This window comes from Papio anubis, chromosome 12, assembly GCF_008728515.1.
Source record: "Papio anubis isolate 15944 chromosome 12, Panubis1.0, whole genome shotgun sequence".
NCBI lineage: Eukaryota > Metazoa > Chordata > Mammalia > Primates > Cercopithecidae > Papio > Papio anubis.
Window position 1 is genome coordinate 115,541,035 of NC_044987.1, and position 23,447 is coordinate 115,564,481.

Below are 23,447 nucleotides of genomic sequence, written 5' to 3' on the forward strand. Positions count from 1 at the left end.
GTTTGAGACCAGCCATGGCAAAAACCTCGTCTCTACTAAAAAATACAAAAATTAGCTAGGTGTGATGGCTCATGCCTGCAGTCCCAGATACACGGGAGGCTGAGGCAGGAGAATTGCTTGAATCTGGGAAGTGGAGCTTGCAGTGAGCCGACATCATGCCACTGCATTCCAGCCTGGGTGACCAAGTAAGACACTGTCTAAAAACAAACAGAAAAAGACAAAAAGAGTAAGAATGTCTTGAAAGCAGCAAGAAAAAGGTAACTCTTCAAGTTTTTTATTGTAACAGTATGAATGTTTGCTGACTTCTCAGCAGAAACAGTGTAGGGTAGAAGGCAATGGAATGACATATTCAAAGTACTGAAAGAAAAAAACCAAATCAAAATCTTTATATCTAGCAAAAGTATTCTTCAAAAATGAAGGCAAAATGAAGACATTCCTAGATAAGCAAAGACTAAGAATTGCTTGCTACCAGATCTACCTGAAAGAAGTTTTTTGACTGAGAGGAAAATTCTACCAATGGACAGTAATTCAGATCCACAAGAAGAAAGGAAGAACACCAAAACTGCCAAATATTTGGGTAAATGTAAGATAATGTATAAAAATAGCTGAGGTTCAAAGTAATAAAGAACATTCTCCTGGTTAAGAGGAAAATGATAACAATGGAAACTTGGGTCAACTTAAAGGAATAAAGAATGCTAAAAATAGTAAGTATGTAGGTAAACATAACAAATTTTCTAATGTTGTAACTTTTCTAAATGGTAATTGACAGTAAAAAGCAAAAATAATAACTATTATGGATTTAAAACATGTAGAATAGAGAGTAAAGCGGTGATTCCTGGAGCCTGGGAAGGGTAGGTGGGAGTGTGAGGGAAGTGGGGTTAGTTAATGGGTACAAAAAGGAAGAATGAATAAAAGCCAGTATTTGCTAGCACAACAGTGTGACTATAGTCAGAAGTAATTGTAATATAAAAATAACTGTTGTCTGTGACACAAATGATAAATGCTTGAGGTGATGGATACTCCATTTACCCTGATGTGATTATTATGCATTACATGCCTGTATCAAAGTATCTCAAATAACCCATGAATATATACACTTTCTGTGTACCCACAAAAATTAAAAATAAAAATTTAAAATTTAGAAATGAAATATATGGCCATAAAAAAAAAGACATAAGGAAAAAAAATACCTGAGACTCTCTTGTAGTTTGTTGAGTGTAATTGGCATAATCCTTTTGAAAGCGAGTTGGGCAGTAGCCATTAAAAATTTACTTTTTAAAAATTAATTATTATTTTTTGAGACAGAGTCTTACTCTGTTGCCCAGGCTAGAGTGCAGTGGTGTAATCACAGCTCACTGCAGCCTTGACCTCCTGGGCTGGGCTCAAGTCATCCTCCCAGCTCAGCCTCCCAAGTAGCTGGGACTACAGGCACACATCAGCTTGCCTGGCTAATTTTTGTATTTTTTTGTAGTGACAGGTATCTCATGTTGCCCAGGCTGGACTCATACTCCAGGCCTCAAATGATCCTCTTACCTTGGCTTCCCAGAGTGCTGGCATTACAGGTGTGAGCACCAAGCCTGGCCTGCCATTAAAAATTTAAATGGTTAGTCCTTTTAACTTAGCACTTTCAGTTTTAAGAACATATATCATAGAAACACTACAATAACTTTGTAATAACTAAAAACTATAAAAAAGTCAAATGCCCATCAGAAGGACTGATTAAGTAGTATATTTATTTTGACTAAATATTATAACCATTAAAAAGAATGAAGTCAGGCTGGGTGTGGTGACTCACGCCTGTAATCTCAGCACTTTGCGAGGCCAAGGAGGGCAGATCACTTGAGGTCAGGAGTTCAAGACCAGCCTGGCCAACATGGTGAAACCTCGTCTCTACTAAAAATACAAAAATTAGGTGGGCATGTTGGCACGCACCTGTAATCCCAGCTACGCATGATGCTGAGGCACAAGAATCGCCTGAACCGGGGAGGCGGAGGTTGCAGTGAGCCAAGATCACACCACTGCACTTCAGCCTGGGTCACAGAGTGAGGCTCCATCTCAAAACGAAACAAAACAAAACAGAATGAAGTCGTATATGTTTTAATATGGAAAGGTGTCCACTTAACAGTTGCTAAATGTGATGCATTTGGTCGAAAAGAGATGGAGCAGCACAGAAGTATATGCTCAAAGGTATGTGTGAGCATGTGTACATGCACACACACTTTTTTTTGTTTGTTTGTTTGAAATAGGGTCTTACTCTGTCACCCATTCTGGAGTGTAATGGCTTGATCTTGGCTCATTGCAACCTCCGCCTCCTGGGTTCAAGCAAGTCTCCTGCCTCAGCCTCCCAAGTAGTTGGGATTACAGGCGTGCACTACCACACATGACTAATTTTTGTATTTTTAGTAGAGACGGGTTTTCACCCATGTTGGTCAGGCTGGTCTCAAACTCCTGACCTCAGGTGATGCACCTGCCTTGGCCTCCCAAAGTGCCAGGATTACAGGTGTGAGTCACCATCCCCAGCCAACATGCACTTTTTTTCTTCAGACTTTTAACAGTGATCTTGTGATTTATAGGATTGTTCCACTTTATTATGTATTTCCAAAATAGGAGTTTTTTTCTACTGTGTATTTCTACTTTTTCTACTTTTTGAAGTACTACTTCAAAAACAAATATTTTATAAACATGCATTTTAAAAAGCAGCTCATAGCATAACATTAACTTTGTATTTGAAATTGTGAGATTGGGCCGGGCGCGGTGGCTCAAGCCTGTAATCCCAGCACTTAGGGAGGCCAAAACGGGCGGATCACGAGGTCAGGAGATCGAGACCGTCCTGGCTAACACGGTGAAACCCCGTCTCTACTAAAAAATGCAAAAAACTAGCTGGGTGAGGTGGCAGGCGCCTGTAGTTCCAGCTACTCGGGAGGCTGAGGCAGGAGAATGGCGTAAACCCGGGAGGCAGAGCTTGCAGTGAGCTGAGATCCGGCCACTGCACTCCAGCCTGGGCGACAGAGCGAGACTCCGTCTCAAAAAAAAAAAAAAAAAAAGAAATTGTGAGATTGAGTACCCGGCCTATAAACAGCACTTAACTTTCCTTTCTACATCCATTCCATATCTTGTATTCCCGTGTGTGTGTGTGTGTGTGTGTGTGTATGTGTTTTACATGTCTGTTCAGTACATTGTAAGATCTTTGGGGGCAAAACTGATTTTTTTTTTTTTGTTTTGAGACGGAGTTTTGCTCTCGTTACCCAGGCTGGAGTGCAGTGGCACCATCTCGGCTCACTGCAACCTCTGCCTCCCGAATTCAAGCAAGTCTCCTGCCTCAGCCTCCTGAGTAGCTAGGATTACAGGCATGCACCACCACACCTGGCTAATTTTGTATATTTAGTAGAGATGGAGTTTCTCCATGTTGGTCAGGCTGATCTCAAACTCCCAACCTCAAGTGATCCATCCACCTCAGTCTCCCAAAGTGGGATTATAGGCTTGAGCCACTGTGCCCGGCTAAAACTGATCTTACTCATGTTTGTTCAGTTCCTCCCTCCACATCCCATCTCTCTATTCCTATCATATAGTGCTTTGCACACAGCAGACCATCTGTGAATATTTATACTTTATTAAAGACATATAAAATAGTAATTACTCTCTGCAGCAATTGGAATCCAATACAGTAATCTATAATACAGTTATTTGATCCACTGACATACGTTCGTTCTTTTTCTCCCAAAAATAACCATTGAGATTAACAAAACCAAAACAAAACTGAAAGTGTTCTAGCTTTTCCCATCTTCTCCATTTACTAAATATAGAAAAGACTGGGTTTTGCTGACTTTTAGGCAGGAAATGGATTCTTTTTCTAGGAACATAATTCCTGTATCTAACTGAGCTATTCTTTTATGTCGTTTCCTTTTCACTAAAACAGAAAAAACATTTTAAGCCTTTCTACCTTTGCTATAGGACTTTATCACATGCAACATTTGGAATATTTGATCTCATAAATTTCTAAAGACAGGGCTTTACCACTGAAGTGTTACTGTTCATTACTTAAAAACTTATTACTTTTAAATGTTTTGTGTATAGCACTGTGCTTTTAAAAGTAAGGTATTATTTTTAAAAATCCACAAAGTAAATTACTTTCTGTTGGATTAGAGGAAATTTCCATTAAGGGAGATTGAGTGAAATGGTTGCATAAACCCTCCTACAGATAACAATTGAAAGATCTGGGTAAAATATAAGAAACAACTAAAAGCATCCAAAAACTGTCCCTAGAACCTGGAGGAGAGTTGACTCCTGAAACACTATAATAGAAGGAGCAAGAATTGCAAGTTTATGACTTTTTTGCCAGAAGTTATGCATCATTACCCATGGTGGTTTCATTAGAATGAAATGACAGTGAAAAGCTGCAGCCTTACAGATGAGAGGTGCCAAAGAAGAGAAGTCAGGGATGGAAGAGAAGCTGGAAAGTCCAGGGGGAATCCTGGAAACAAGAGAGGACTACAGAAAGGGTGAGGCCTCATATCTAAGTGAAAACTGCCCAAATTCCTGGTTGACTGTTAAACTCTAAATGTATAGGTGAAATCCCAGGGAGCCCAGCAAAACAAAAACAAAAATAAAAACCAGCCAACCAGTGAAACAAAGCAAGCAGACAGAGGCTAGAGAGGAATCTCCCCTTAAAAGACAGACCTATACTATGTGAGATCTGTGAGGTTCATGCTTTTTAAAACAGTATATCCCTAAACTGTGAACAGTGAAGCTGTGGAAAGCTGAAGCCTTACTGGCTTGGGGTTGAGAGGAAAGACCCTAATATTGCCCAAGCAGCTGAAAACTTAGGAGGAAATCACAAGAACACAAAAATCGGAGAGTATGATCCCCTAAATCTGAGTATGATCAATCTAAATCCTTGGCTGTCTGCCAGATTACACAGAAGCATGGGAGACCCCAGGGAGCTAGGCTAGACACTGTAAGAGCTGAGCAGAGATAGCAGCTGCTCCATACCATAGGAGAGACAGTTTGCAGTTTTAATCTAGGCAAGTTAACTGCCTACTAGAATATAAAAAAAGAAAGTCCTCAGAGTAACACAGTAGAATCCAGAGTTGCTATAACATCTTATCTACAATGCCAAGTTTTCGATCTACAATTACTAGACATGTAAATAAAGTGGAAAGTCTAACTCATACTGAGAAAGAAAAGCAATCAATAGAGACTGACTCTGAGTGTGTAAGTGGGTACAGTGTTGGATTTTGCAGGCAGACTGCAAAGCTGCTGTGCTGTGATCAAAGAATTATAGGAAAATTTGATCAAAGAATTAAAGAAAAATTAAGTGAGGAAGGAAATTAAAGGAAAAATAACTGAACAGATTGTAACAAAGAAATGGAAAGTAAACAAATGGAAGTTGTAGAGCTCAAATAAGTAATAGCTGAAATAAAAACTCACTGGAGGCCGGGTGCAGTGGCTTACACCTATAATCCCACAACTTTGGGAGGTCAAAGCAGGAGGATCACTTGAGCTCAGGAGTTTGAGACCAGCCCTGGCAACATAGTGAGACCCCACCTCTACAAAGCGATCTGAAAATGAGCCAGGCCTGATGGTAGGTGCCTGTAGTCCCAGCTTCTTGGGAGGCTGAGGTGGGAGTATCACTTGAGCCCAAGAGATCGAGGCTGCAGTGAGCTGTGATCATGCCACTGCACTCCAGCCTGGCTGACAACATATCTCAAAAAAAAAAAAAAGTTCACTAGATGTGCTCAACAGCGGTTTTGAAATGACAGAGAAAATAATCTGTGCAGTTGAAGATAGATCAATAGAAATTATCCCACCCAATGAAGAGAGGAGCAAAGATTGAAGAAAAGTTAGTAGAACCTCAGAGACTTGTAGGACGATATCAGGTAGCCTAATATAAGTGTACTTGGAGTCCTAGAAAGGGAAGAGAAAAATAGGCAAAAAACAATATTTGAAGAAATAATATCCCCAAACTTCTCAAATATGGTAGAAAACACTAATTTATAGATTCAATAAGTTCAATGAAGTCTAAGCACAGAGAAAAAGCACTCATAGGCACATCATAGTCAAATTGCTGAAACCAAAGATAAAAAGAAAATCTTAAAAGCAGATGGAGATCCTTTTGCAGCTCACGAGTATGACGATTGGGTGTTCGTGCACGTGTGTGAGGTGTGCCACCCTCTGAACCTTGTTACAACATCAGCGCATTATGTCTCTGAACTTGTGTGGGGAGGGGAAGCAGAGAAAAGTGACACATTACATAAAAGGGATCGGTGTTACAAATATGACTGACTTTTCATCAGAAACGAAGGAAGCCAAAAAACACTGGAATAGTATAGTCAAATACTGAAAGAAAAACCCTGTCAACTAAGAATCCAGTATCCAGAGAAACAATTTTCAAAAATGAGGGCTAAAGACATTTTCAGAAAAACAAAAATCGAGAGAATTCATCACCAGCAGACTTACACTAAAAGAAGTTTTCAGAAGGAAGGGAAATGATACCAGGTGGTAACTCATCTACAGGAAGAAATGAAGATCACTGGAAATAAAAGACTATGAATTTTTTTCTTTCTCTAATTTCTTTAAGATACATACGAATTTTTTTTTTGACGCGGGCTCTCACTGTGTTGCCCAGGCTTGAGTGCATTGGCTATTCACAAGGACAATTAATGGTGTACTATAGTCTTGAACTCCTGGTCTCAAGCTATTGTCCTGCTTCAGCCTCCTGAGTAGCTGAGACTACAGGCGTATGCCACTGTGCCTGCTGGTGACATAAGAAACAAGATTTTAAAGATTTTGTAACACTGTAGTGCTGGGTTTATAATGTCCATATAGGTTGGTCACGGTGGCTCACATCTGTAATCTCAGCTCTTTAGAAGGCCAAGGTGGGAGGATTGCTTGAGCCCAGAAGTTTGAGGCCAGCTTGGGCAACATGGTGAGACCTTTTCTCTACCTAAAAAATAAAAAACCTTTTAAACATATAATGTATATATAGGTGTAATTATGACAACAATAGCACTAAGATGGGGCAGGGCAAATGGAAATTTACTGTTGTAAGATTTGTATATTTTACCTGCTTAGAAGAGACACACTTTAAACACAGAGACACAGGTTAAAAGTAAAAGGATGGAAAAAGATTATACCATGAAAAGAATATGCGTAAGAAAGCTGAAGTGGTGATGTTAACATTGAATGAAATAAACTTTAAGACGAGGAATATTGTTAGAGATGAAGAGTACTTTATAATGATAAAAGGGTCAGTATCTTACAGAGCTATAAAAATCTTCAATGTATATGTCCCTGATAACAGAGCTTCAAAATACTGAACCAGGTGCAGTGGCTCACTTCCGTAATCCCAGTGCTTTGGGAGTCCAAGGCAGGAGTATTGCTTGAGGCTGGGAATTTAAGACCAGCCTGGGCAACATAGTGAGATCTCGTCTCTGCAAAAAAGTTTTAAAAATTAGCTCGTTGTAGTGGTGCACACCTGTAGCCCTAGCTGCTCGAGCTTGGGAATTCAAAGCTGCAGTGAGCTATGATAGCACCATTGCCCTCCAGCCTGGGAACAGAGCGAGACCCTGTCTCTGAAAAATAAAAATAAAAAGGCTACTAGGACTAGTCAGTGAGTTTCGCAAGATACAGTAGGATCTCACTACTGTAAGAGCATACAAGTTCAGTATATCAAGAAAACCATTTAAATTTTGATCAGAATACCAAGAAAAACAGATAACCGGAAAAAAAAAATTGTAAGTATGGTGTTCCACTTGCTATATCATCCAAATACATAAGTACTAGGGATAAATTTAACAAAATGTATATAAAACTTACATACTGAAAACTACAAAATATTAGTATAAATAGGCTTGTGGATTGGAAATCTCAGTATCATAAATAATCAATTTTCTACAAATTCATCTGTAGATGCAGTACATTCTCAATCAAAACTCCTGCTGTATTTTTTTTGTAGAAATTGAAAAGCTGGTTCTAAAATGTGTATGGAATACAGAGTACTTAGAACTGGCAAAGCCAGCAAAAATTGAGGACTGACTTTTACAGCACCGCAAGGCTGTGATACTGGCAAAAGAATAGACATGTACATAAATGAGAAGATGGAATCCAGAAATAGGTCCACACGTAAATAGACAATTGATTTGCAGCAAAGGTCCTGAGGCAATTCAATGAGGAAAGGAACATCTTTTCAACACATGGTACAACAGCAACTAAATATCTGTGTGGAAGAAAACGAACATTAACCCATACCTTATACGCTGCCCAGAAAGCTCAAAACGGACCAAAGTCCTAAAAGTTAAAACTATAAAGCTTCTGGAAAAATTATAGGGGAAAATGTTCATGTGACTTCTGGGTGTGAAAAGATTTTCTAAGTAGGATACAAAAAGCACACACCATAAAATAAATGAATGCTAAATTGAACTTTATCAAAATTAAAATGTTTGTTCTTCAGGAAGGAGTGAAGAAAATGTGCAATATGGGATAAAATGTTTACAATAGATAAATCTGACAAAGGACTGTAAAGAACTCTTACAATTCAATAATAATAACCCCAGTTTTTAAATGCATAAAAGATTTCAAAGTATGCTTCACAAAGTAAGACAAAACAATGGCCAGGAGCTACATAAAATACTCACATTATTAATCATCAGAGAAAAGCAATTTCCAGCCATAATGAACTACCACTCTTTACCCTCTATATACGGCTAAAATTTAAGAGACTGATAATGCCAGGTGTTGGCAAGTGTGTGGCACAAGCAGAACTTTCATATCTTCTGTTGAGAATGTAAAGTAGGGCTAGTTTAGAAAACAGTACTTTGTTTTAAAGTTAAACAGCAGTTACCCAAGGATACAGTAATTCCATGCCTAGATTTTTATCTGAGAGGAATGAAAAGGCAGAGGCTTCTTAATGAGTGTTCATAGCAACGTTATGCATGATGGCCAAAGGCTGGAAACAATCCGGGGACTCATCAGGCGAATGGATGAACAAACTGTGCTGTCCCAGTCCAGTGAGAGCTCTGAGCAGGAAAAAGGAGCTCTAGACAGCATGAATCTGGCTCAAAAATATGCTTTGTGAAAGAAACGAGACCCAGAGGTGTACATGCTGTATATTCACACAAAAATCTCAAAGGTGCAAACCAGTGGATAGTGACAAGAAAACAGAGGAGTGGTTGCCTGGGGCTTGGGCGTAAAGGAACTTTCATGGGCGATGAAAATGCTTTTGCATCTTTATTGTGGGGGTGTTTACACTGGTATGTTGTATGTAAATTTTATTGTCTGTAAATTATATCCTCCACAAAGTTGTTTCTTCTTTTTTTAAATATTATGTGTGTGTGTGTGTATTTTTTTTGTTTGTTTGTTTGTTTAAGACAGAGTCTCACTCTGTCCCCCAGGGTGGAGTGCATTGGTGTGTGATCTCGGCTCACTGCAACCTCTGCCCCCTGGGTTCAAGCGATTCTCCTGCCTCCTGCAGCTGGGATTACAGGCACGCACCACCATGCCCAGCTAATTTTTGTGTTTTTAGTAGAGATGGGGTTTCACTATGTTGGCCAGGCTGGTCTCGAACTCCTGGCCTTAAGTGATCCTCCCATCTTGGTCTCTCAAAGTGCTGGGATTACAGGCGTGAGCCACTGCGCCTGGCCTAAAGTTGATTTTTAAAAACATCTTTCCATGGTTTAATAAAGACAGCTGTTCACTCACTAGGTGATAATTATACTTTAGGTTGCTTATTCTCTTTCCCAGAACTTCTTTCTTTTTCAGGTATCAGATTCCTCTTTGTGGTGATGTTCTTCTAGGAAGAATGTTCTGACCCCAAGTTCTGGTCATTTTGCTTTGTTTGATAATTTTGTCTCCCCTCAATTACGTGGGATGGTACATGTTACCAAGTTGTGACCAATGACAAGTGAACAGACGTCTTCAGGGTCAGGAGGGACTTTTAGAAAAGATGGAGAAATGGGATAGATTATATTTTCTCCCTCCCCAACCTCACTAAAATGACAGTAAAGGAATTTTCTTGAAGAGATCGGAAGAGGAGATTGCAGTGGGCCAGAATTTTTCCCTACAAAATTTTGAAAACTGAAATTTAGGTACATATATGATGAGTAATTTAGGTTTCAACTTTATCTGCTCCACTAAGTATTTGCAGTGGAGGAAGCTAACAGGAAGCAATCCTGTTTTCAGCCACATGTGGGCCACGTTCTTAGATAGGTTTTAGGTACCTGTGAATATAGGATGTACACTGGGGCTGAAAATGGAAAATGAGTTGAGAGTGTGAATGTGGAAGAGTTAGCACCCCAGATCCCCATCCCCAAAGAATATATGTGTCAAAGCCTAACCTGGAGAAATCCTGTTATAAATGAGAATGGGAGGCAGGTTTCTTACCCAAAATAGTAGATCAAGTTGAAGTCTGCATATTCAGCCACATCTTCCCACCTACCTTCCTGTCTTGGTTCCTACTGTCCTGGCTGTCGGGCTTGTTATCACAGACACCATCTCTGCCCACCAAGACACTGAAAGACTTACCTCAGAGCAACTGACCCATCCTTGGCTCCCAGAACACTCGTTTATAAGCCCCTCAGCCAGGACATTATCGCATTTTTCTCTGGGGAAATTGACTAGCCTATGGGAAAAAAACCAAACAAACATGGTATTTAGAATTTCCTTATCCCATCACATACTGTGAGGTCCACAGTAAGCAAGAGGTGCTCATCCACATAGAATTTCTAGTTAGCTCTTTAGTATCTTTTTTGTTTTTTGAGACAGGGTCTGGCTCTGTTGCCCAGGCTGGAGTGCAGTGGCATGATCACAATCTTGGCTCTCTGCAGCCTCCTTCCCCTGGACTCAAGTGATCTTCTTACCTCAGCCTCCCGAGTAACTGGGACTACAGATACGTGCCACTACACCTGGCTAGTTTTTTTGTATTTTTTGTAGAGACAAGGTTTTGCCATGTTGCCCAGACTAGTCTTGAACTCCTGAGCTCAAGTGATCCACTGGCTTTGGCCTCCCAAAGTGCTGGGACTACAGGTGTGAGCCACTGTGCGCGGCCTGCACTTTGAAAAACAAATTCCTCAAAGAGATACGATGTTACATCAAGGAAACAAGAGCAGGATGCCATGTAAAGGAACTATTCAAGAATGTTCTTGAAAATTGAAAAATCTCACCAAGTAAAGATTGCAGTAAAGCAGTTGGAAGATAGGCTGGGCGTGGTGGCTTACAACTGTAATCCCAACACTTTGGGAGGCCAGTGCAGAAGGATCACTTGAGGCCAGGACTTTAAGACCAGCCTGTGAAATATGGCAATACCCTATCTCTACAAAAATAGAAAAAATTAGCTAGGTGTGGTGGGGCACACCCCTAGTCCTAAGTACTTGGGTGGCTGAGGGGGGAGCATTACGTGAGCCCAGGAGTTCTAAGCTGCAGTGAGCTATGACCACACCACCACACTCCAACCTGGATGGCAGAGAGGGTAAAGTAAAGCAATTGGTCAAAGATACAGACAATAAGTGGAAGAAGAAAGAAAATTAAAGGATACCTAGGAGGTCCAACATATGACTGTTGGAGTCTAGAAAGGTGAAGGACAAGGCATTATTTAAAAAGCAACATGAGGTTTTCCCCAAAAATGTCTCAGATGGATAAGAGCTCACCCAGTGTCCAGAATGAAAAAAGTGATGAAAAAGACCCTCAACACATTGTTATGAAATTTTATGACACTGGTGACAGATTTTAAAGGCATCAGAGAGAAAAGTCACATAAAACTGATCTAAAACAAGTGACATTAGACCATTTAGCAATAGCACTGGGATCTAAAAGATAATAGATTAATGCCATCTAAAGCCTGATGGAAAAATTTTCTGTCTGTAATTCTACACCTAATCAAACTGTCAAATCAAGAGTGAAAAATGTTTTCAGAAATGCAGGGTCTCGGCCAGGCATAGTGGCTCACACCTATAATCCCAGCACTTTGGGAGGCCAAGGCAGGTGGATCACCTGAGGTCAGGAGTTCGAGACCAGCCTGACCAAGATAGTGAAACCCCGTCCCTACTAAAAATACAAAAATTAAGGCCGGGCGCGGTGACTCATGCCTATAATCCCAGCACTTTGGAAGGCCAAGGCAGGCGGATCATGAGGTCAGGAGATCGAGACCATCCTGCCTAACACGGTGAAACCCTGTCTCTACTAAAAATACAAAAAAAGAAAAAGGAAAAAGAAATTAATCGGGCTTGGTGGCAGGCGCCTGTAGTCCCAGCTACTCAGGAGGCTGAGGCAGGAGAATGGCCTGAACCCGGAAGGCAGAGGTTGCAGTGAGCCGAGATCGTGCCAATGCAAAAATTAGCCAGGCATGGTGGTATATGCCTATAATCCCAGCTACGAGGGAGGCTGAGTCAGGAGAATCACTTGAACCTGGGAGGCAGAAGCTGCAGTGAGCCGAGATCCTGCCACTGCCCTCCAACTGGGGTGACAGAACAAGACTCCATCTCAAAAAAAAATAATGAAATTCAGGGTCTCAAAATATTTTCCTGCTGTCTGCTTTTTCTCAGAATATCTAGAGGATGTGATCTTCCAAGACTAGAGAGTAAACTAAGGAAGGACGATGTGGAATCCAGGAAAAGGGATTCAACCCAGGACCCCCTTTTCACAAGGGAAAACTCAAGGTATTGGCGAGGAAAAGTCCCAGGATGACAAGTATTTACTTGGCCCAGTCCTAGGAGAGAGATGGGTCCTAGGAGAGATGTCTCCTATGAGAAATGAGACTCAGAGACTATATAATGTAATTGTATGGGGAAGAATTTTTTAGTTCTCTTGGAAAATTTAAAAATTAAAAAGTCCAAAAGAAAAAGGCAATCTCCAAAATATTTTTAAAGCTATATAAGGAAAGAAATATAGCATGCCATATAACTAAACCGGATAGTATTTACATAGTCATAGTCATATAAATACTGAATATTGGTTCAATAAAATATTACCACACAACTCTTGGGAAGATGAAGGAATGGTAGTGTGTGTGTCTTTGCATGGTGTCAGAGAGCTAGATCTTAATTTTATGTAGGAGGAATGCAGTAGATAATGTCTAAAATTGAAAAACTTAGATAAAAGCTTTATTTGAATGCTTAAATCTGTCTTTAGATTATTCATTATTTACGTTATTTAGAAATACAAAGGTGAATACCGAAAGAGTTGAAAGGGATTAGTTGCCACTGGTAAGTGGGGAGGGATTGTGATCGTAATAGATTTGTTGCCCAGTACGCGGCATCAATATCCTGAGACATGGCGTTTTATCATAGTGCTGCCGAACAAGGAAACAAGATGGAAGGAAGCCTAAAATCCATCTCCCCAGGAGTTCAGGGCTAGGGATTTTAAGGGTTTTGGAGTGAGCCGAAGTGTGGAGATTGGTGATTGGCTAACGAGTGCAGGGTGAAGTCGTGGGACAGGGAGATGAAGAAATTGTGTTCTCATCCTGATTTGTTCTTTGTGGAGGGTCTTCAAACTGGTTGTGTCAGTTGTTCCACTGAAATTCAGAATCTGAAAAATATCTTAATTTTTAAAAGCCTTATGATTCTAACAGGAGAAATTCTATCAGGAGGAACAATGGGGATGCAGATGGTATCTAGTGCGGTGTGACTTCCAGTTACCAGGAAATGGGCCTAAGTGCAGCCTAATTAGTGCTTATTTATGACTATATTTCTCTCCAGAATTCTTGTTAACCCTGTGAGGATGGCTTCAGGATGAAGGAGGAGACTTTTCTTTGTTGATCAAGCCTTTTAGTACAACTGTTTGGTTTTTTAAAAATGTCTACCCACCTGATATGTTGATACAAATACAAATTATGTTTTAAAAAAAAAAAGAAAGTCCTTATTTTCTGCCTCTGGATGTTGGTGTGTGGTTGAGGATGTGATGACAGGAGTTGCAGCAGCTGTTGTATAGCCATGAGTAGAGTGAGTCAGCAAGCCAAAAGTGATGAAGGGCTTGGCTCTTTCCCTTTATGCACCTGTTTTTAGAATGATGAGCTAGTTCCACAGCTACCTTTAAAACTGACGTATGTTGTGAACTTATGTTTAACGTAACTACTTATTTGCTTTATCCTATACTGTATATATTTTCAAATAATACCACTATTATTACTAACTATGATAGGTTGTATGCAAATACTATGCCATTTTACATACAGGACTTGAGCATCTCAGATTTTAGTAACCCTGGGGTTCCTGGATCCAATCCCCAATTGGCACCGAGGAACGACTGTACTTAGATTTGTAGGGTTACAATCACAGTATTTATGTAATGATAAATAAATGCTATTCATTATTTTTCAACTTTTAGCCAGGAGGAGAAAAACTAAAGGTAGTGGCATTAGAGGAACCAGAAAGAAAAATATACTTAAAACATTTAAAGTTACAAAAGTTACCAGTTAAAACACTGAAAACAAAAACATAATTTCCATATATGAGGGGGGAAGGAACAAAAATAAAGGCCTGTACAGTAAATTGCCATCTTTCCTATCAGAAAGTCAATTGATCTTTTAACAAACAATGAAAAAGGTGAAAACAAATGTATAGTCATGTCACAAGTGGAGCCTCTCCCTAGCTCAGGGGCTGATTCTGGTTGGTCCAAACTGAACATGGTAGTCTTATTCCAAATGAGGTATATTCTAAGAACAAAAGAACTGCAAAGAAACCTTCATCTGGATGGCTGCTGTTTAATGTTTATCAATCCACCCTGATGAGACTGATATGGAAGATTACTCCGCTTTCACAGAAACAGTGGGAAAAGTCCAACTATCTTCACATTTAACAAACTGTAAGGAAACGCTAACAGATTAAGAAATTAACCACAGGACCTAATTAGAAAAAGATCTGGCAACATGCCCAGCTCATCCAGTGGCAGAGGGAAAAAATATTCTGCATTTGTGAAACTGTTTAGAAAGGGGTAATTTAAATGCCCTTTAATCTGGGCTAGTACTGTCCAATTAAGAAGTCTGTTAGAATGAAAACACTTGGGTTTTTTAATACTTAGTGTGGTGAAGCAGATTTATTTTCTCCCCTTAGTATATTTATATTGATTGGTAAAGGTTATAGTTTAAATAAATAAGCTACACATTTCCTGTTTTCTTTTAAACCACTGTGCTAGGAGTTGGATTCGAGTAAGATTGGACGTGTTCTCTGTCCTTCAGCACATTTGTGCAATGTGACTATAATTCAAATTGGAGTTTGGCACCGAAGTTTTATATCTAATTTAGGCAGCCTAACCTAGTTAACACAGATTGGTGCTAGATCCTGGCTGACACCTACTAGCTGCATGACCTCAGGTAAGCTACTAAACTGTTCTGCACCTCAGTTTTCTCAAATATAAAATAAAGATTATAATTGTTTTAGGATTAAATTATATACATTGCACATAGCAGTATCTGACTTATAGTGTTATATGTTTGCCATTATGATGTTATACCCCCACAAATTGTGAAAGTTTTGTTTAAAAAATGTTTTCCTGATTAAAAAAATTTAATACATGATCTTTATAGGAAATATGGGATATATAGAAAAGCTGTTTGTTTGTTTTTTTTTGAGATGAGGTTCCTCGGCCAGGATGGAGTATGGTAGCCCCAGCATGACTCACTGCATCCTCAATCTCCTGGGCTCGAATGATTCTCCCACCTCAGCCTCCCAATTAGCTAGGACTACAGGCATGTGCCACCATGCCTGGCTGATTTTTTTTTTTTTTGGCAGGGGAGTGAGGGTGGGGATGACATCTCATTATGTTGCCCAGGCTGGTCTTGAACTCCTAGCCTCAAGCGATCCTCCTGCCTCGGCCTCCCAAAGTGCTGGGATTATAGGTGTGAGCCACTGCACCTGACCAAAAAGCATTTTTAAAAAACTCATCTGTCACTTCACCACTAATAGAGCAGTGTCAGCATCTGGGCACATCCCTCAGAGACAGTCTTGCTTGCATTGTGGTTAAGAACATGGACTCTGAAGCCACCTACCTGGGTTCATATTCGGGTCGCACTGTTTTTTAATCTCTGTTCATCTCTCTCAGTTTGCTCATCTGTAAGATGTGGCTAATAGTACCCCTCACTTAGTGAGGATAAAGGATGCTAATATATGTAGAGCATCTAGAATAGGCAAGTCAGAGGTAAGTGTATGTGTTGTTGCTGTTATTCTCTCTGTGTGTATGGCCAAGGTTTAAAGAAATTTCATTTACCTCTGAAATAGAGAATATATGTGTATATATATATATATATAGCACTAATGAGTGGTGCCGGCAGGCAAGAAGTGCTACAGGGGATAAACAAACATACACAAATACGTAATTTGCATGACCTGGCAGATGTCTTAAAGGCACTAGAAAAAAATTAGCCGGCGTGGTGGCATGCACCTGTCATTTCAGCTACTCAGGAGGCTAAGGGGGTTAGGATCGTCAGAGCCCAGGAGTTCAAAGCTGCAGTGAGCCGAGATCACACTACTGTACTACAGCCCGAGGGACAGAGCAAGAATCTATCTCTAAAACAAAAATAAAAACACCAAATAAAAATAAAGAAGGCACTAGAGTGGAGAAAGGAAACTGAAGTAGAGCTAGTTATAACTTGTCCACAGGAGATTGTAACTTGAGCAGGGGGAATCAGTTCCCCCTAGCTAACTGGAAAATAATTTCTTCCTGGGCAATTGGGGAAAAAAGTGAACAAATCTGTGGTTTAAAACTCAAGTAAAAGATACGAATGTCTATATTGTTGGTAATAAAAAATGATCCTGGCCGGGCGTGGTGGCTCAAGCCTGTAATCCCAGCACTTTGGGAGGCCGAGACGGGTGGATCACGAGGTCAGGAGATCGAAATCATCCTGGCTAACAACGGTGAAACCCCGTCTCTACTAAAATAATACAAAAAAACTAGCCGGGTGTGGTGGCGGGCGCCTGTAGTCCCAGCTACTCGGGAGGCTGAGGCAGGAGAATGGCATAAACCCGGGAGGCGGAGCTTGCAGTGAGCTGAGATCCGGCCACTGCACTCCAGCCTGGGCGACAGAGCGAGACTCCGTCTCAAAAAAAAAAAAAAGATCCTATTACTCTAATTTCATTGGGACAATGAATAAATTCCCACTTGAAATCTCAGCCAGAAAAGTAAGTAGAAATTCAATTGGCTACTTTTTTTTTCCTACGGAAAAACCCTTACTCTGATTTGCAAAACAGATAAATTAGAGAGTGAGCATTCACAGCCTCGAGAGATTCACTATTGACTTCCTATAAATAAAAGCTTTTCCACAGTCAGGTTGGATTCCAAGAGGAATGTGATGATTACTATGAGAGGCAAGCACGCATTATTTTAGAAGCCCAGCCTGATGGATATTAATTGGTGTCATGGGTTGAATATTGACCCTCAAAAAGTTATGTTCCAGCCCTAACCCCTGGTACTTAGGAAGGTGACCTTAGTTGGATCAAGAGTCTTTGAAGATGAGATCATCTTGGATTGAGGATAGACCTGAAATCTAATGACTGATGTTTTTTTGTTGTTGTTGTTTTGAGACAGTGTCTCTGTCGCCCAGGCTGGAGTGCAGTTTTGCGATCTCAGCTCACTGCAACCTCTGCCTCCCAGGTTCAAATGATTCTCCTCCCGCAGCCTTCCCAGTAGCTGGGATTACAGGCACCCACCACCAGGCCAGGCTAATTTTTGTATTTTTAGTAGAGACAGGGTTTCTCCATGTTGACCAGGCTGGTCTGTAACTCCTGATCTTAGATGATCTGCCTACTTCGGCCTCCCAAAGTGCTGGGATTATAGGCCTGAGCCACTGCACCTGGCCTGATGTTCTTATAAGACGACGGAGAGAGAGTTTTAAGATACAGAAACGGGAGAAAGGCTATGTGAAGACAGAGGCCAAGGTTGGAGTGACAGGGCCAAGAATGCCCAGGATTCCCAGCAGCCACTAGGGGCTGGAAGGGGCCAGGCAGGATGCTCCCTTAGAGCCTTTACAGGCCACACAGCCCTGCCTGCACCTTGGTGTTGCTCTTCTGGCCTCCAGAGCTATGAGAGAATAAATTATTGTTGTTTTAAACCACCAAGTTTGTGGTAATTTGTTGTGGCAGCTTTAGGAGATGAAAATAAGGCATAATTTGAAGTTGTCAATAGGAAAATTATTTTATGTACATATGCAAAAATATATTTGCTAAGACTAATGTGTCTATTATGTGAAACCAAGTAAGCAATGTTAAAATTTTATCCGCAGTAAATGTGGGGTTGAAGAAGTCAAAGATACCATTTTAGATACCAACAATCCTGATGGGTATAATAAAATGACCCTTTTTATTTGGAAAATTTGAAGACTGAGTATGGTTATTAAATTTGCCACTGGAGAAAAACTAGAAATCTAAAAGTGATACAAGTAAGTTCTCCTTAAAAATAGTTATTGGTGGCTGGGTGTGGTGGCTCATACCTGTAATCCCAGAACCTTGGGAGATCGAGGTGGTTGGATCACTTGAGATCAGGAGTTTGAGACCAGCTTGGCCAACATGGTGAAACACCATCTCTACCAAACAATACAGAAATTAGTTGGGTGTGGTGGTGTGTGCATGTAGTCTTAGCTACTCAGGGAGGCTAAGGTGAGAGAACTGCTTGAATGAGGTGGGCAGAGGTTGCAGTGAGCTGAGATTGTTCCATTGCACTTCAGCCTGGGCGACAGAGGGAGACCCTGTCTCAAAAAAAAAAAAAAGTTATTGGTAGTCTGATCTGATGCTCTCCTATCCCAGTAGCTCAGTCACACCCAACATTTATAATTACCTGGAGACCATACTTAGTTTGTTTTTGTATTGTTGCTAACATTTCTGATACAAAGCTAGACGATTATTCAAATCTTAGGTCTAAAATTTATATTTCCTGTATTGGGGTCTCAACAGTGGACTTAAAGATGCTCATTCATATCCCAGAATTATTCTTTTCAAGGTGGAAGATCTTTGAATAGGTAGCTATGATGTGATGTGTATTGTTATTTGAATCAAAGTCTTCTGGTTTCAAACAGTAAGATAATGGTATTTTCTGTCTGTGAAGTCCTTTATCAGGAATGTCTAAGGATTATTTTGTTTTCTGTCTCTGAATGCAGCTGTTTGTTTCTGAAGCAAAATATAGGTCTTGCCTTGAGGTGGGATAGATAGAGAGATCAGAGAAAGATGGAATTATCTCTGGTCAGAAAACCTCAGCTGGTTATACAGTGCTTTAAAATGTACCATTTAAAGGTAAAATAGCAAGTTGTTTCGGCTTCCGTGACCTATTTTTTAAAATGTTAATTGTCTTTGTAGATAAAGACATCTTGAGTCCAAATTGCAGTTTTCTTATTCTGTTTAAGCATTGTAATACTGTCAGAAGCTGAACTTTGTGGGAGGGGAGTCAAGTGAGGAGAGAATGCAAGTAAGAAAGGAAAGAGTGAAATCACAAGTTGGTGTTTCCTGTCCTGGCTCTTCGGTTCATGGGAAGTGGCAGAATCTGGATGTAATGCCTCCATAATTGGGAAAAGGAGCAAAAATCTTATTTAGTCATTGATGTTGTGCAGCTTTCGAACTCTGCAGAGTTAAAGATTTCTTACATGTGCGTTTTTCATTTCATCACTCAAGTCTTGTTACAGAGATGATACAGATCAACTCCTGATCTATATGATTTCAAAAACAGCACAGTGATCCTGGGGTAATGATATGGTAGGACATAATTGAACCTTTCTGGGCACTTGTGTGCTATGTCATTTTTCTTGTATGTAGTTCTAGAGTGACACCAGATCTATTTAAAAATATATATTTTCATTTGTGAGTATAGTCCCAGCTACTGGGGAGGCTGAGGCAGGAGAATCCTTTGAGCCCAGGAGTTCATATCCAGCCTGGGCAACATAGTGAGATCACTGTCTCTAAATATGTATATATATATATATTTTGGTAAAGATGAAGTCTCGTTATGTTGCCCAGGCTGGTCTTGAACCCCTGAGCTCAAGTGATCCTCCTGCCTCGGCCTCCCAAAGTGCAGGAATTTACAGGTGTGAGCCACCACACCTGGCTTTCTAAAATTTTTTTTAAATAACAGTTTTAAGACATTGTTTATAGTTTGTTGACATTACATTCAGGTCCCCCTTCATGTCTCTTCCTTATATTCTCAGGTGAAACTTCACTTCTCTCTTAACCGGGAATCCTCAGAACCACAAGAGATCTTAGAGGAGAACATGTGGTCCCAACATCTTAACAAGCTGTGCTAGAAATGGAGTTGGTGGCCTCCCTGCTGGCCAGTGTGGAGACCAAGCTGCAGGTGCTGGTTCCTTCTGCTGTACAGCATGCCCTTTGTTGGAGCTTGAAATCTTGTCCTCTGTCCTCACTTTCATCTGCAACTGATTATCTTCCTAAGAAGGAAAGATCCTTTAGTCAAATGTTTTTCCTGCTCCACTGAAATGTCTAGTATTGTAGTCACCAGTAGTCTTCATTCTGCCAGATCCGGTGATGAGTTTTCTGTCCTCAGCTTATTCCACTCCTCGGCAGCATCTGACGCATCTTCTCGACTACTTTCTTCTCTAAGTTGTGAAAGCACGTCCTTCCGGTTTTCCTCCCTCATCGGCAGCTCCTCAGTTTCCTTTGCTGAACGCTTCTCCTCTGCCAGACTTCTAAGCCTTGGAATACCCAGGGTCCCATTCTTGGCCTATTCTCCTTTCTACCTCAACTCTCCTCTGGAAGATCTCAGCCAGTCCCATTGCTTTGAATACCATCTCTATGCCTCAACTCCTAAATCTGTCTCTCTAGGCTGATCTTTCCCTTGAGATCAAAACTTATAATCTGCTGGCCTAATAGTACTTCAGTTTTCTACTCGGATATTTAAGACATCTCAAACTTGCATGTCCTGACTTTTCTACCCTATTCACCCCAAAACTTCTCCCAGTCTCCTTTGTCTCATTAAACAGCACCACCATCTGTCCACCCTGTTGCTCAAGCCAAAAGTCCAGAAACATCTTGGAGTTTTCTATTTGCCCCGTACCCCACATTCAGTTAATCATTAGCAAGACCTGTCAGTTGTATCAGTGTTCTTGAGTTCCACACTGAAATCCAGCTTTACTACTACTTCAGAACAAACTTCTTCCTGTCTTTCCTGGGCTACGTCACAGCCTCCTAACTGGTTTTCCTGTTTCCACCCTCCCCTTTCTTTGTCCATTATTCACCTAGCAGCAGGGTGATCTTGCACAAATCATTTTCTGTCACTCCCTTGTTTATAATTCTTTGGTGGCTTTCCATCATAAACAAAATAAAGGTCCCTACTACATGGTCCAGCCTCCGTTTGCTTCTGACCTCACATTTATTATTATTATTATTTTATTTTATCTTATTTTTATTTTTATTTTTGAGACAGAGTCTCACTCTATCGCCCAGGCTGGAGTGCAGTGGCATGATCTCGGCTCACTGCAACCTCCGCGTCTTGGGTTCAAGCAATTCTCATGCCTCAGCCTCCCGAATAGCTGGCACTACAGACACCCGCCACTACACCCAGCTAATCTTTGTATTTTTTGTAGAGATGGGGTTTCACCGTGTTGGCTAGGCTCTCTCGAACACCTGACCTAAGGTGATCCGCTTGCCTCGGCCTCCCAAAATGCTGGGATTACAGGCATGAGCCTCCATGCCCAGCCTGACCTCACATCTTACAGCTGTCGTCATTTGCCATGCACTAGACATCCTTGCCTTGTTTCCTTCAAATATCCCAGCCTCACTTTATTTAGGTTTCATCCTCTTCTTTTAAGTTTTACTCTGTTTGTATTTTCCTGCACAATTAACGATTTATTTTTGCTTGGTTTTGAATTTGATGTAATACAACATTGTAGGTAGTCTTCTGCAGCTTAAGCTTAGTTCATTGACTTTCATTGCCGGATAGCGTTTGATTGTGTGAATTTACAGATTTGTCTCCTCCTCTGACAGTGTACACTTGGGTTCTGATGAGAACAGTGCAAATATTGTCTAGTGTATAAGGAACTTACAATGGGCCAGGCAGTGTTCTCAGTGCTTTTATATATATAGGCACTAAGAGCAACCCTATGAGTCGGTATTATTACAATGCTCATTTTTCAGATGAGGGAGCAGAGGCATAGGAAGATAAGTAACTTACCCTTGTCATCTGATAATGAGTGAAATTGCTGGATCATGGACTTCACATATGTTTAGCCTCAAAAGATGATGCCTAATAGTTTCTGAAGTGATTGTACCAGTTGATACTCCCACCAGCAGCATATGAGTTCCCATCGTGCCACATGTTCACTCACACCTAGTTTTGCCAATTTTGTGGGTGTAAAATGGTATTTTGATTTCAATTTGCATTTCCCTGATTCCTAATGATTTGAGCATATTTTTGTATATTTATTATCCATTAGTGTTTCCTCTTCCAGAAACATGGAGCGTCTGTTCCTGTCTTTTGCCGACTTTTCCATTGATTCGTCAGTCTTTTTCTTACTGACTTGTAGTTCTCTCTCTTTGTCAGTATTAGGAGTTTCAGTCTTCTCCGAGTTCATGGCTTTGGCTTGTCTTTTTTTTTTTTTTTTTTTTGAGACAGGGTCTTGCTCTGTCATCCAGTCTGGAGTGCAGTCATAACTCACTGCAGTCTCGAACTTGAACTCCAAGCCTCAAGTGATCCTCCCACCTCTGCCTCCCAAAGTGCTGGAATTATAGGCATGAAGTACCAGAGCTGCCTTTGGCTTGTCTTTTGAGTCTCTTTTTGGTGTCTCTTGATGAATAGAAATTCCTAATTTTAATATAGTTGGATTTCTTGTTGTTTTCAATGTCTTATTTCTAGAAATCCACTCTTACCTCATAGAGTCATAAAAATATTGTCCAATATTCTAGAAATTTGCCTTTCACATATAAGTATTTAAGCTGCATGAAGATTATTGTTATGTATGGTGTGAGGTATGGATCCAAATTTCCTTTTTTGCATTTCATAGTTTATTTTTTTTCCAAGTTATTGGAATACTGCCTTTTTCTTACATTGTTTCTGCATGATTGTGCAATTGTTTCTGGGCACTCTACTCTGTTTCATTGATCTTTTTGTTGTTCCTTCACTAATACCATGCTGCCTCAACTACTGTTTCTTTACAATAAATCTAGATACCTGATAGCCTAATTTCCCCACCTTGTTTCTTTTCTTCAAGAGTGTCTTGCAGTGGTGTGATCACGGCTCATTGCCACCTCAACTTCCCAGGTTCAAGCGATCTTCCCACCTCAGCATCCCAAGTAACTGGGACCACAGGCATATGCCACCACTATGCCTCGTTTCTTTTAAAATTTTTTTGTAGAGATGGAGTCTCGCCATGTTGCCCAGGCTGATATTGAACTCCTGGGCTTAAGTAATCTGTCCACCCTGGCCTCCCAAAGTGTTGGGATGACAGGCATGAGCCACCGTGCCTGGCCTGCTCCTTACGAATTTTAGAATTAGCATCTGTGGAAAATCCTGTTGGAATTTTGATCAGTGTT

The 23,447-nt window shown here is 40.5% G+C and overlaps 1 protein-coding gene, 1 long non-coding RNA gene and 1 other non-coding gene across 5 annotated transcripts in view; all 3 read left to right on the top strand.

The window, feature by feature from the left end:
• PACS1 (phosphofurin acidic cluster sorting protein 1) overlaps positions 1-23,447 on the top strand; it is a 171,547-nt gene that overhangs the window by 73,831 nt on the left and 74,269 nt on the right. Inside the window, exon 1 of one of the 3 annotated variants that reach the window (XM_017948244.3) lies at positions 20,124-20,256. The exons of the other annotated variants lie outside the window; for them this stretch is intronic. The gene's annotated coding sequence lies outside the window, so the exon portion shown is untranslated. Of the gene's footprint in view, positions 1-20,123; positions 20,257-23,447 lie in introns of those variants that run through there. 3 annotated transcript variants of the gene reach the window in all.
• Positions 157-12,070, top strand: LOC116269783. The gene is made up of 3 exons (XR_004177589.1): positions 157-980; positions 11,332-11,336; positions 12,057-12,070. It is a non-coding gene; the product is annotated as an uncharacterized LOC116269783 (long non-coding RNA).
• LOC116269931 lies at positions 6,107-6,211 on the top strand. The gene has a single exon (XR_004177738.1). It is a non-coding gene; the product is annotated as a small nucleolar RNA U13 (small nucleolar RNA).